The following is a 12,100-nucleotide window of genomic DNA, read 5'->3' as shown; positions in this document are numbered from 1 at the left end:
GATGTTTTCTAATTTGGGTTGGTATGATGCAGCGGTTTCTTAATCCTGGTCCTCGCGAGAGAGAAATGCAGAATATGCAGAGTGGGGGGTCACGAGGACCAGGATTAAGAGCCACTGATGTAGTGGTGTGTCTTTGTGAACGAATACTTTAAGTGGACAAATTCTTCTTGTTCATTTCGACACTTCATTGGTCAACAAAATGGACAATCATTCAGTTGTTCAATTCAGCATATGACTTAATTTTGTTCACAGTTCAGTTTTGTGAACAATTCAATGATTCTAAAACTAATAATACTAAAAGACACTCACTTGTCGCCACCTACTGGCATAATGCATTTTTAAAAAAAAGAAATTCATACTTTTATTCAGCAATGACACAATGAAGTGGTTTACGCAAAAATTGGATCTGTTTTCAACATTGATAATACTAAATGTTTCAGCATATTAAAATGATTTCTGAAGGATCATGTGACACTGAAGACTGGAATAATGATGCTGAAAATTCAGCTTTGCATCGCAGGAATTGATTACATTTCAAAGTATATTAAAAGATATTCACAATATTAATATTTTGGTCAAATAATGCAGACTTGGTGAGCAAAAATCAATCAATAGCTATGTGTGTCATTACTAATTACAGTCCAACGCACTACATAGACTGCTAGAGCAATGCTTCGCATATACGTATTGAATACAAACGACTAGACCTAAATGTGAAATTAAAATTAAAAAGAAAAAAGAAAAAAGTAAACTACTGTAAAAATGATGCTCAATTAGGACCAAAATCTAAAATTACACCAACATTTCTGTGCCTGAAACCAGTTTTTAGTTAGTAGCAATTGTCAGCCAAAGGCTTTGAAACCCATTCTGGCTGTAGGCTATAGTTGAATACTAAGGGAGCACTTCTCTGAAATCACCAGCAGATGGCAGAGCAGATGCAGGTCTGTTCCTGTAAACCCAAAAGACTGCACCAGAGCCCCACACCCATCTCTCACCCTCTCACAGTCGGTCACGGTGGACGGCTGCAGGTCAAGGGTTAAATAGGTCACAGATGCATCGCACACAATGGGTGCTGGGAGATAGTGGCATCTTCCAGGACACGACAGGCAAACACAGCATCATGCATGAGAATACAATCTGCACATGCTCATGGAGTCAAGCCCTGGGGGTCTTGCAAGTATGGTTGTAAGAATTAAGGCATGTCAGTGCCAGGGTCTGTCACTGTGGATCATACATGATGTCAGCAGAACGAGACTAGAGGAAAAGCTTTACGCTGCAATCATCTCAATTCTGGTCACAAACGCAGCAGCTTTACGGCAGCGATAAGCTGCAACGAGAGCACATGTGACAGAGCATGTCACATGGAACAGGAGGGCAACATGTCTTGAGGGTAAAGCTGGCATGTGAGAGAGGAAGAGAGAGAGAGGGAGTACAGGGAAAAGCAGAAGCAGAAAAGCTTAGACATTTGCATTTTGCTCAGTTCCATCAATTCCCAACCTATGCATTTTGCAAAGGACTAGACTAGAATCAGCGTTTTCCCATCCATCCACCCACCTCGAAAGTCCCAATTCTCTCATCAGTGATGTTTGCTAAGTCAAGCATCACAATTATTGCTGCTCAGACTTAAAGTTATGAACATTCCCTGAACCCTTGTGCCTAAAATATACCCCAGTTTTCACATTTACACTAAATTTCGGCATACTGTGAACCAGATTTTTCTTGTTTTTCTCAGATTTTTTTTCGTTTTTCCATAAGGTGGCAACACTGACCCAACAGTAACAACTCCACACTACAGACTGTAAAAAAAAAAAAAAAAAAAAAAACGATGGATGATGAATCTCCACTTTCTTCCACCATAATAATAATGTCATTAGGAGGCGGAGTCTGCACAGTCGTGATCATAAGGTGGAGCCGTGGTATCAAGGTCACGCCCATATTCAATCTCAACTCAATCATCAAATATAGGGATGAAACGGGTGTGCCTCACGTTCTGAAAAGTGAAGCTGCGGGCTCTTTGATCGCCCCCTGGTGGCTGGCTGCAGTACAGGTCATAAACCCCACCCTCTCCATGTAAATGAATGGGACTTGAGTCAAAATAAAAAAACGCTGATATAAGTTAAATTGTTCATTTTTGTGATAAGTTTCATTTTAGCTAGTAATTTGATGCTATAAAAACAGGGCGTGTCGTTATGGTTGATTGGTTCTGCGGGAGTTTGATTCCATGGCTCCACCTCACGACACGACTGCGCAGACTGGCTCCAAACGAATCTCTACTGCGCAGACTCTGGCTCCAAATGACGTCATTTTCTCAAGATGGCAGTCACTTTGGCTTCACTTTTCTATAGTGGAAGGAAAGTAGAGACGTGTCGTTCATCTTTTTTTACAGTCTATGGGATGAAACAATTCACTCAACTCACAATGCGATACGATTCACAAAACTGATTTCACCATACGATTTTCTCACAATTTTTGGAACAAAATGAGATTTAAGAAACTATAATTGAAAAGGTGTCCTTTTTTTTCTTTCAAAATGCTGGAAAATGCGGCCTATGTCAAATAACAATTTTTTTTTAAAACAAATCCCAAATCAAATAAATAAAACAAATGAAAGAAATCTCTCTGAAATCTCAAACTAACACCGTGTCCTAACTACACGCGAAGCGACAAGATTCCAGCGACAAGCAATTTGGATGTCCATACCAGACAGAATCAATCAAATATCACAGCCAATCAGAAGCGTGTGTGGGCGGGCTCTCTCTGGAAGCGCACTGCTCTCGCAACGAAATGGATACGTTTATAAGCTAATTCATAAATATTAAACCTTTTTAACATCATTAAATGTACATACTGAGTGACTGATAACATCGTTTTTATGGATTAAACTTGTTGGTTTGCAGGGAGTTCACAGTTTTAACGTACATATTTGCTTTAATTTATTTTCAAGATCTGAGATGAGCTATCTGTCGTTGCTTTCAGTATGGCTATAAGGTCACGCAAAATGATATTTAAACTCATATTTGACATGTTTAACTTTGAATAAACTACATAATCGCATGAGATTATCTACGGTCATATAGTTTGTATGTTGTTGTTCCAGCTGCGATGTCGCAGAAATAGAGATTGTTTATAAATTAGAAATTTTGCGTGCCGCCGTCCTGGCTAGTTAGGACAAAAAATCTGATTAACATGGAAAAGATACCTTTTATTGCGTGTTGCGGCGACGTGTCACGTGTAGTTAGGACACGATGTAAGGCTTTGCCTGTGCTCTTAGAGGCAACTACTGCATTTAAATCGCGATCCAAACAAAGATGCTGCATACACGCAGCATGTGCAGTTTTTTGAGACTGTATAATTTTGAAATTTGAAGCAAAAACAGAATGGTGTAATTTCAGCTTTGCGAAATTATGCTACATAAAACATCTGAATGAAACGAAAACAGCAGGTGTGCTGCATTAAAACGCGCTGTACTCTCTGCCAGCAGGTGGCGCTTGTGTAACAGCAGCGATATAGCATTTCCTTAGTTACCGCTGTAAACACAGCAGCGCTGCGCTTATGAACACTACTTTAATATGTATTATACGGAAGACAGATGAAAAGAAAAAACCATCTAAACTTTTCTGAAGGCAGCCAGTTCCCTTCAGAGATGCATAGATATAAACCCCCACAACCAAATGTATTGCTATTAATTTAATGAATGAATGAAATTTAATCTCAGTCGACTTGAATTGTCAAACCTTTCCATTGACGTATGGTTTGTTAGGATCAGACAATATTTGGCCGAGATACAACTATTTGAAAATCTGGAATCTGAGGATGCAAAAGAATCTGAATATTGAGAAAATCGCCATTAAAGTTGTCCAAATGAAGTTCTTAGCAGTACATATTACTAATAAAAAATGAGGTTTTGATATATTTATGGTAAGAAATTTACTAATGATTTTTGGCATAAAAGAAAAATTTATAATTTTGACCCATACAATGTATTTTTGGCTATTGCTACAAATATATACCCCAGCGACTTAAGACTAATTTTGTGGTCCGGGGTCACATATATTTATCAATTTTAAACTGGCTCGGGGTGCATCGTTACATCGTTATTTTGGTGGAGCTACATTTGCGTTGTTCCTGTGACAACCATAGTTACATTATAGTGACTTGAAACACCCTAACAACCACATAGCAACACTGTAGCATTGTTTTGCACGAGTAAACACCACTCACATTTTCTTCATATTAAAGTCTAATTAAAGAGTTCAGAGTGCGACAACTGTGTTGAACACTGTTCAGTAGGGTAATTAACCAGCATGCTTTACTGAGCACTTAATGACTTCACATTGCGGTCACATCTCTAGACATTGGCATCACACCTTCTTTTTCACGTTCTCACTTTCTCTGCACTGTGAGATCTCTGCATTTCATCCTCTAGCCTTGTTTTACCTCAGATCTTCTCTAGCATGAGCGTCACTGATGGCGTGACCTCAGGTGACAGTCTAAGAAAGACATCAAGAGTCTGAGGATGACTGACTGAGAGAGAGACTGAGGAAGATCTGAATGAGCCGAGTGAGTGAGAGGAGGTTTAATCGTGGCTTGCAGCCCGACATACACGTGCTAGTGCCCCTAAGAAAGCACAGGCCTTTTATTTAGCTCCAGAGAGCTAAGAGTCAGTGAAGCATCACAGTCACAGAGATGGAGAAGAGAGGAGGTTCTGCAAGCCCTTCAGCAGTGGAACAAAAGAAGATGAGAGAACGAGAGAAAGAATGAAAGTGATAAATGGGCACTTCTTCAACTTCAGGCACTTTTATGTCCCAGGGTTGATGTTTATTAAATGAACACATTAACAAATACATTTTAATATAATTTTTTTCGTTATATACCGTCAAGCCGAAAATGATTCAGACACCAGATATAATATTTGATATGTTTTTACTATGGGTGCAGGACACTATAGCTCATTTATGTAAGTGAGGATAGCAAAATAAAATGAACGGTGACATATTATACCCAAAAATTCTTCACTACCAGTAAAATTGATAAAAAATAAGTGTTTAGTGTAAGTGCTTAAGTGTTTTTTCTTTAATTGCTAATGCGACGTTTTTACACCACACAGACTGAACAAAATTAAGCACTGCTTGGTAATTGGTTGACCTAAATTGATATTATCTAATTGTGTCCTTAAATTTAACAGCTGAATAATTTTGGTTGATTGTAATCCATTACATACTTTTCTATCAAAGTTATCTGACATTATCAAGATGAATTTGTTCTGACACAATTTAACTCCGAGTTTGTCATATTTTATTACCATTTTCTAAACTATAGCAAATAAACTGTGATACAATGTGAGAAATGTTGATAAATTTTGGTTTGACCATATATCATTATGCCTTCGTCATTTATTTTTGCTACTTTCGAAATTATTTATTTATTTATTTATATATATATATATATATATATATATATATATATATATATATATATATATATATATATATATATATATATATATATATATATATATATATATATATATATATATATATATATATATATATATATATATATATATATATATATATATATATATATATATATATATAAATAAGACTGAAAGTTCTTGCATGTTTGTCTTTTTTAGTAGTCAAATTAAATATACTAGTAAAAGAGAGAAAAGTTTTAAAAACTTTAATTTTCTAAAAGTCTATCATTGAAGCAGCACTAAATACAATACAGGCTGAAGAGAATGTCTGAGCACGGAAAGGCAAACAGTCCCATCCAAATGTTTCAAACTGGCACGAGGAATATCAGATGGTAACCTCCTTTTCTTTGGAGCAGTAATGGAAGTGACACGCTTTGGAGGCAGACAGCATGTTCAGCACTTGGCTGCAAGCTGTTGGAATGGTCTGCATGTGACTCTGAACTGCCTGCTCAGCTTTTGACTTCCTGTGTATATATATATATAAAAAAAAACAAAAAAAAAAACTGTTCCATATGAGACCACTTTACAGAGCCTGGCTGCCAAACGGCTGGGCCGTTCATGAACTGTATACTTAAATTAGTTTAATTCAAAAAATGTGTTGCAGAAAGCATGCTGAAACATCGCAGGAAGAGAACAAGATCAATAACGCCGGTCAAAGGGTTCTGTGTTGCTTTCAAGTGGAAAGAAAGCAAACTGGCTTTCAGACCCTCAGTTGTGGTTAAGCAAAAATGAAAATCTTGAAACGATAAAGAGTATTAGCCAATTCTTACTTCTGGAAATGTGCATGTTACATAATGCAGCAATAGGCCAGTTCTGGAGATTTTAGCAGGAAGTAAAGCGCAAAGTTGATGCCCTCAAAGGCAACTAGGAAAAGTTGTAATACTTAATTGGCGTGTGTCGTGTTACTGTCATGAACACGCGTCAAAGACTGACACGGAAGAGAAGAAATTGCTGAATAAAGTAATTTTTGGTTTCTTTAAGCACAAAAATTTATCGTAGCTTCATAATGTTACAGATGTCACATGGACTATTTTAACGATGTCCTTACTACCTTTCTGGGCCTTGAACATGTAAGTTGCATTGCTGTCTATGGAGGGCCAGAATGCTCTCGATTTTCATCAAAAATATCTTAATTTGTATTCTGAAGATGAACGAAGGTCTTACGGGTTTGGAATGATATGAGGGTGAGTAATTAATGACAAAACTTTCATTTTTGGGTGAACTGTTCCTTTAAGTTTAAAAACTATAAAATTATTTCCCCAGGAACAAATAACAGATTAAGACTTTAAACTTTGCCAGCATCTGATAACGTTTCACAAATCCACTTTAACAGAAGATAACGCATATTGAGAAATGGCTCTAGTGATGAAATATATCATTTAAAAGCATCAAAACTTAGAAGAAAAACATAAGACTTCAGCACTTTTAAATTAGGTTTTTTGTTTCACAAATCTCAAAAGTCTCATTCCATTCCCTATTTTGTGAATCGAATACAGGCACTAACAAGAGCCGTATTCCACTGAACACTGAAATATGGCATATCCTCAGATATACACAGTATCAGAGAAAAAAAATCTATATTTTCAGTACATGAACCTACTGTAGTGAGCAGAACTCAAAGAGCCAATGACATTGGATGTCATTGACAACAAACATGGTGCAATGCGTCGAGGCACAGAGTTTAAAGTGTGCATATTCAAGATGCCAGACATAGAAGAATCTACCCAGAAGCAGCATAGAGCTTGTTTGGCAGTCGGTATAACAGCACAGCTTCTGCAGATATGACAACACCCCTGTTATCACCTTTAAAATCACAAGTGAAAAACATTCTCTCATTACTCATTCGCTCATTTCTATGGCCTCCTTTTACACTCCTCAGCGCCAAACAGATAATATCAGTAATTACACTCGGTGGGGAGGTAGTCAGGCGTCACATCGACAGGTTAGTTCAAATTACGACTGCCTGGATTCCAACAACTCAATAAACTGTAAAAAAAAAAAAAAAAAACAGACTTATTTACACTGCCTGATCAAAAGACACACAGGCTTTCATTCAATCACAGTAATTACTATTGATTTACACCATCCTAACAATTTGTTGCCATGCTAACGGGACAGGAAGAGCATCAAATGCATCTTACTTTGCTTAAAAAATCTTACGGTGAAATTCATCTTTAATGGTGATCGCCATTCTGCATTAACACTAAATAAAGGCAAGGCAAGGCAAGTTTATTTATATAGCACATTTCATACACAATGGTAATTCAAAGTGCTTTACATAAAAGGAAGTGAAAAAGTCATTAAGAAATTAAAAATAATAAAAAAAAAATCACAACAATAAAAACAAAATAATTTAAAAATTGATTTTAAAAGAATTTAAAACATTTAAGAATAGAAAGTGATTAAACAGTGCAATCAGTTTGGACGTAGCACAGTGCTCATTCAACAAATGCACAGCTAAACAGATGAGTTTTGAGTCTGGATTTAAAAGTGGCTAATGTTTTAGCACATCTGATCTCTTCTGGAAGCTGGTTCCATGGCGGCATAATAGCTAAAAGCAGACTCCCCTTGTTTTGTGTGAACCCTTGGTATTTCTAACTGACTCGATCCTAATGATCTGAGTGGTCTGTTAGGTTTATATTCAGTGAGCATATCTCCAATGTATTTAGGTCCTAGGCCATTTAGAGATTTATAAACGAGAAAAATACTTTAAAATCAATCCTAAATGTAACCGGAAGCCAGTGTAAGGACCTGATGACTGGTATAATATGCTCAAATTTTCTGGTTCTAGTCAGAATCCTGGCAGCAGCGTTCTGGATGAGCTGCAGCTGTCTAATGGTCTTCTTTGGAAGGCCGGTGAGGAGATCATTACAATAATCCACCCTGCTGGTGATAAAGGCATGAACCAGTTTCTCCAAGTCTTGACTGGAAACAAAACATCTAATTCTTGCAATGTTTTTGAGATGATAGTATGCTGATTTAGTTACTGCTTTGACATGACTACTAAAACTAAGGTCTGTCTCCAGAAACACCCCAAGATTTTTGACTTGGTTTTTAGTTGATTGACCCCTAGAGTCAAGGTATGCATTCACCTTGAGAACTTCATCTTTGTTTCCAAATGCAATGACTTCAGTTTTCTCCTTATTTAACTGAAGAAAGTTCTGGGACATCCAACAGTTTATTTCATCAATGCATTGGCAGAGGGTGTCAATGGGGCTATAGTCATTTGGAGATAAGGCTAGGTAAATCTGGGTATCATCAGCATAGCTGTGAACCAAATTGCCTTTCTCATTATTTGACTTAGTGGGAGCATATACAGGCTAAACAAGAGCGGTGCAAGAATTGAGCCTTGTGGGACTCCGCATGTCATGGACGTCCACTTAGACTTATGCTTTCCTATACTCACATAATAACCTCAAATAAAATGAGAAAATATTGGCTATTATTATTAGGAATAAGAGGCAAAAGCACAAAGTGTCTGTCAGCGCTGATAGCATCATGGTCAGTGCACCAGCATATAGCGGCATTGCGCTTTGGGCGTCCCGAGTTCGAGTCCCGGCTCGTGGACCTTTCCTGATCCCGCCCCCATCTCTCTCCCACTTCACTTCCTGTCATAATAAAGGCTAAAAATGCCAAAAATAAATCTTAAGAAAAAAAAACAAAAAAAAACACAATTTGTCAATGAATCCTGATTTAAATAATAATAATAAAAAAATAATAAAATAAATAATATCTGCCCTCCACCATCTAGCGGCAGTGATTTACAGCATCCAGGGACTTGGCAGCAATGGGCGTCCTGGATTTATGAGGCAGGCAGATTAGATCCAGAGTAAAATGGCCAGGCTTCGGATTTATAGAGTGGCAGGTTAACAGCTTTGACCCGAGAAAAACAGGAGAGAGCAGGAACAAGAGGAGTGAATTAAAGTAATGTTCTTTCAGCACACAGGCTTCATCTGTCGTTCCTACCATAGACAGACAGCTGTGTGGAAGAATCAAGAAGCAGTGTTGTTATTGTAACTAAAATGATAAGTATTAAAAAAAAATTCATTACTTTGTTAAAGATGAAATATAAAATAAAATATTAATATTAGATGAAAAATGTAAATTAACAAAATTTAGTTCCCTTGGCAACTAACCAAAATAAAATATGTTTAAGTACTAAAAATGTAATTACTAAAATGAAAACTGAAAGCCAATGAAAAAAAATGAAAGCCAAATAGATTTTTAGATTTTAAACTAATAAAATGAAAAAAAAACACATAATATAATTATTAAAACAAAAAAAATTTAATTAAAACTGAAAATATAAAATAAAACCTAATTCAAAATATTAATGATATATATATATATATATATATATATATATATATATATATATATATATATATATATATATATATATATATATATATATATATATATATATATATATATATATATATATATATAGTATATATTATGCTATAATAGTATATTATAAATAAATATATAAGGCTGTCAAGCAGTAAGCACCATGCCAGACAAACAACATACTGTACAAGCAGTCTCCAAAATTTACTTCACCTGGCACTTATTACCTACCATAAATGTTTCTTACCTACCAAGAAAATGTATTTTGCATTATTAGAAGAACCAAGATGGCGGCGCGCTCAGACGCAGCGGCTTCTCCGGGTCCCAAAGACGGTGCTTTTATGTCTTTTAACGTCGTCTGTTCGTCTCAAAACAATGTCAGTTTACCTCTAATTCATCGGGAGATCACTCCGGGATACATCTATGATCGCCAAAGCCTTTTGGATATCGACAACATATACAAACACAAACTCTCGCCAGCGGCTACTGAGAAGCTACGAGGCCTTTGTTTACTGCTGGAGCCGGACCTCGAGACCGCGGCCTCGCCTACTGACGCTACCCGCACAAGGCGGCGTCGCAAGCGGTGTGAGAGAGGACGGAAGCGCGGTAAGCGCGGAGGTATACGAGCCAGGCTAAGGGCTAACCCCACAAGACTCATGCTCTCAAACGTTTGCTCTCTGAAAAACAAACTGGACTTAATTCAACTCAGTCGGTCTACACAGCATGAGGCAAGGGATTGTTGTGTGTCTGTTTTCACTGAAACATGGCTAAATGACAACATCCCGGACTCTGCCATTCAGCTGCACGGGCTAACCTGCTACCGAGTGGACAGAGATTCATCACTGTCTGGTAAGACTCGCGGGGGTGGCTTGTGTGTACGTCAACAAAAAATGGTGTAACAATGCTGTGGAAGTGACAAAACACTGTTCATCACTGGTGGAGTTTATGTTTGTGAAGTGTCGACCGTTCTATCTGCCGCGGGAGTTCACGGCCATTGTTATTGTTGCGGTTTACATTCCCCCGTGTGCAAATGCTAAGGATGTGCTTCGTGAACTGTACAGCGCCATCAGCGAACAACAAACAAATAACCCTGACGGCTTTTTCATCATAGCAGGTGACTTCAACCACGCAAACTTAAAGACAGTTTTGCCAAAGTTCTACCAACATGTGAACTTTGCAACAAGGGGAAATAACACACTGGACTTTGTTTACACAACAGAAAAGAATGCTTACAAAGCCGAACCCCGCCCCCACCTTGGGTACTCGGACCACATCTCGGTTATGCTAATCCCAGCATACAGACCACTTCTCAAACTTGCCAAACCGGTTCTTAAGCAGATCACGGTATGGCCAGAAAATGCTACCTCAGCACTGCAGGACTGCTTCCAGGACACAGACTGGAATATGTTTAAAGAGGCGGCCACCTACAACAACCACACAGACCTGCAGGAGTACACTGAAACTGTGACTGCTTACATTCAAAAGTGCACTGATGATGTGACAGTCACCAAGACCATCACCACACGCGCCAACCAGAAGCCATGGATGACAGCAGCCCTCAAAACAGCAAGAGCCAATCTGTCCCGCAGCATCAAAAATGCAAAATATGCTCAAAAAAATCAACAATCACTTCACAGACAGCAGAGACACACGGAGTCTGTGGCAAGCCATTCAGACCATCACAGACTACAAGCCCCCGCCACAGGCCTGTGATGATGACACATCCCTCCCAGATACACTCAACCACTTTTATTCACAGTTTGAAATGCAGAATGACACACCTGCACAAAAACTGCCCACACCTCCCAACGACCAGGCGCTCTGTCTGTCTCCAGCCGACGTAAGGAAGACCCTATCTAGGATCAACCCACGCAAGGCTGTGGGTCCCGACAACATACAGTGGGGCAAAAAAGTATTTAGTCAGCCACCAATTGTGCAAGTTCTCCCACTTAAAAAGATGAGAGAGGCCTGTAATTTTCATCATAGGTATACCTCAACTATGAGAGACAAAATGAGAAGAAAAAAAATCCAGAAAATCACATTGTAGGATTTTTAAAGAATTTATTTGCAAATTATGGTGGAAAATAAGTATTTGGTCAATAACAAAATTTCATCTCAATACTTTGTTATATACCCTTTGTTGGCAATGACAGAGGTCAAACGTTTTATGCAAGTCTTCACACACTGTTGCTGGTATTTTGGCCCATTCCTCCATGCAGATCTCCTCTAGAGCAGTAATGTTTTGGGGCTGTCGCTGGACAACACGGACTTTCA

The 12,100-nt window shown here is 38.0% G+C and overlaps 1 protein-coding gene across 1 annotated transcript in view; it reads right to left on the bottom strand.

Moving 5' to 3' along the window:
- Positions 1–12,100, bottom strand: part of acap3b (ArfGAP with coiled-coil, ankyrin repeat and PH domains 3b) — a 90,904-nt gene that overhangs the window by 31,889 nt on the left and 46,915 nt on the right. The gene's annotated exons all lie outside the window — the stretch shown is intronic.

Source organism: Onychostoma macrolepis, chromosome 11 (genome assembly GCF_012432095.1).
Source record: "Onychostoma macrolepis isolate SWU-2019 chromosome 11, ASM1243209v1, whole genome shotgun sequence".
Classification (NCBI taxonomy): domain Eukaryota; kingdom Metazoa; phylum Chordata; class Actinopteri; order Cypriniformes; family Cyprinidae; genus Onychostoma; species Onychostoma macrolepis.
The sequence above is the reverse complement of the archived record's forward strand: the minus strand, read 5'-3'. Positions and strand labels throughout refer to the sequence as shown.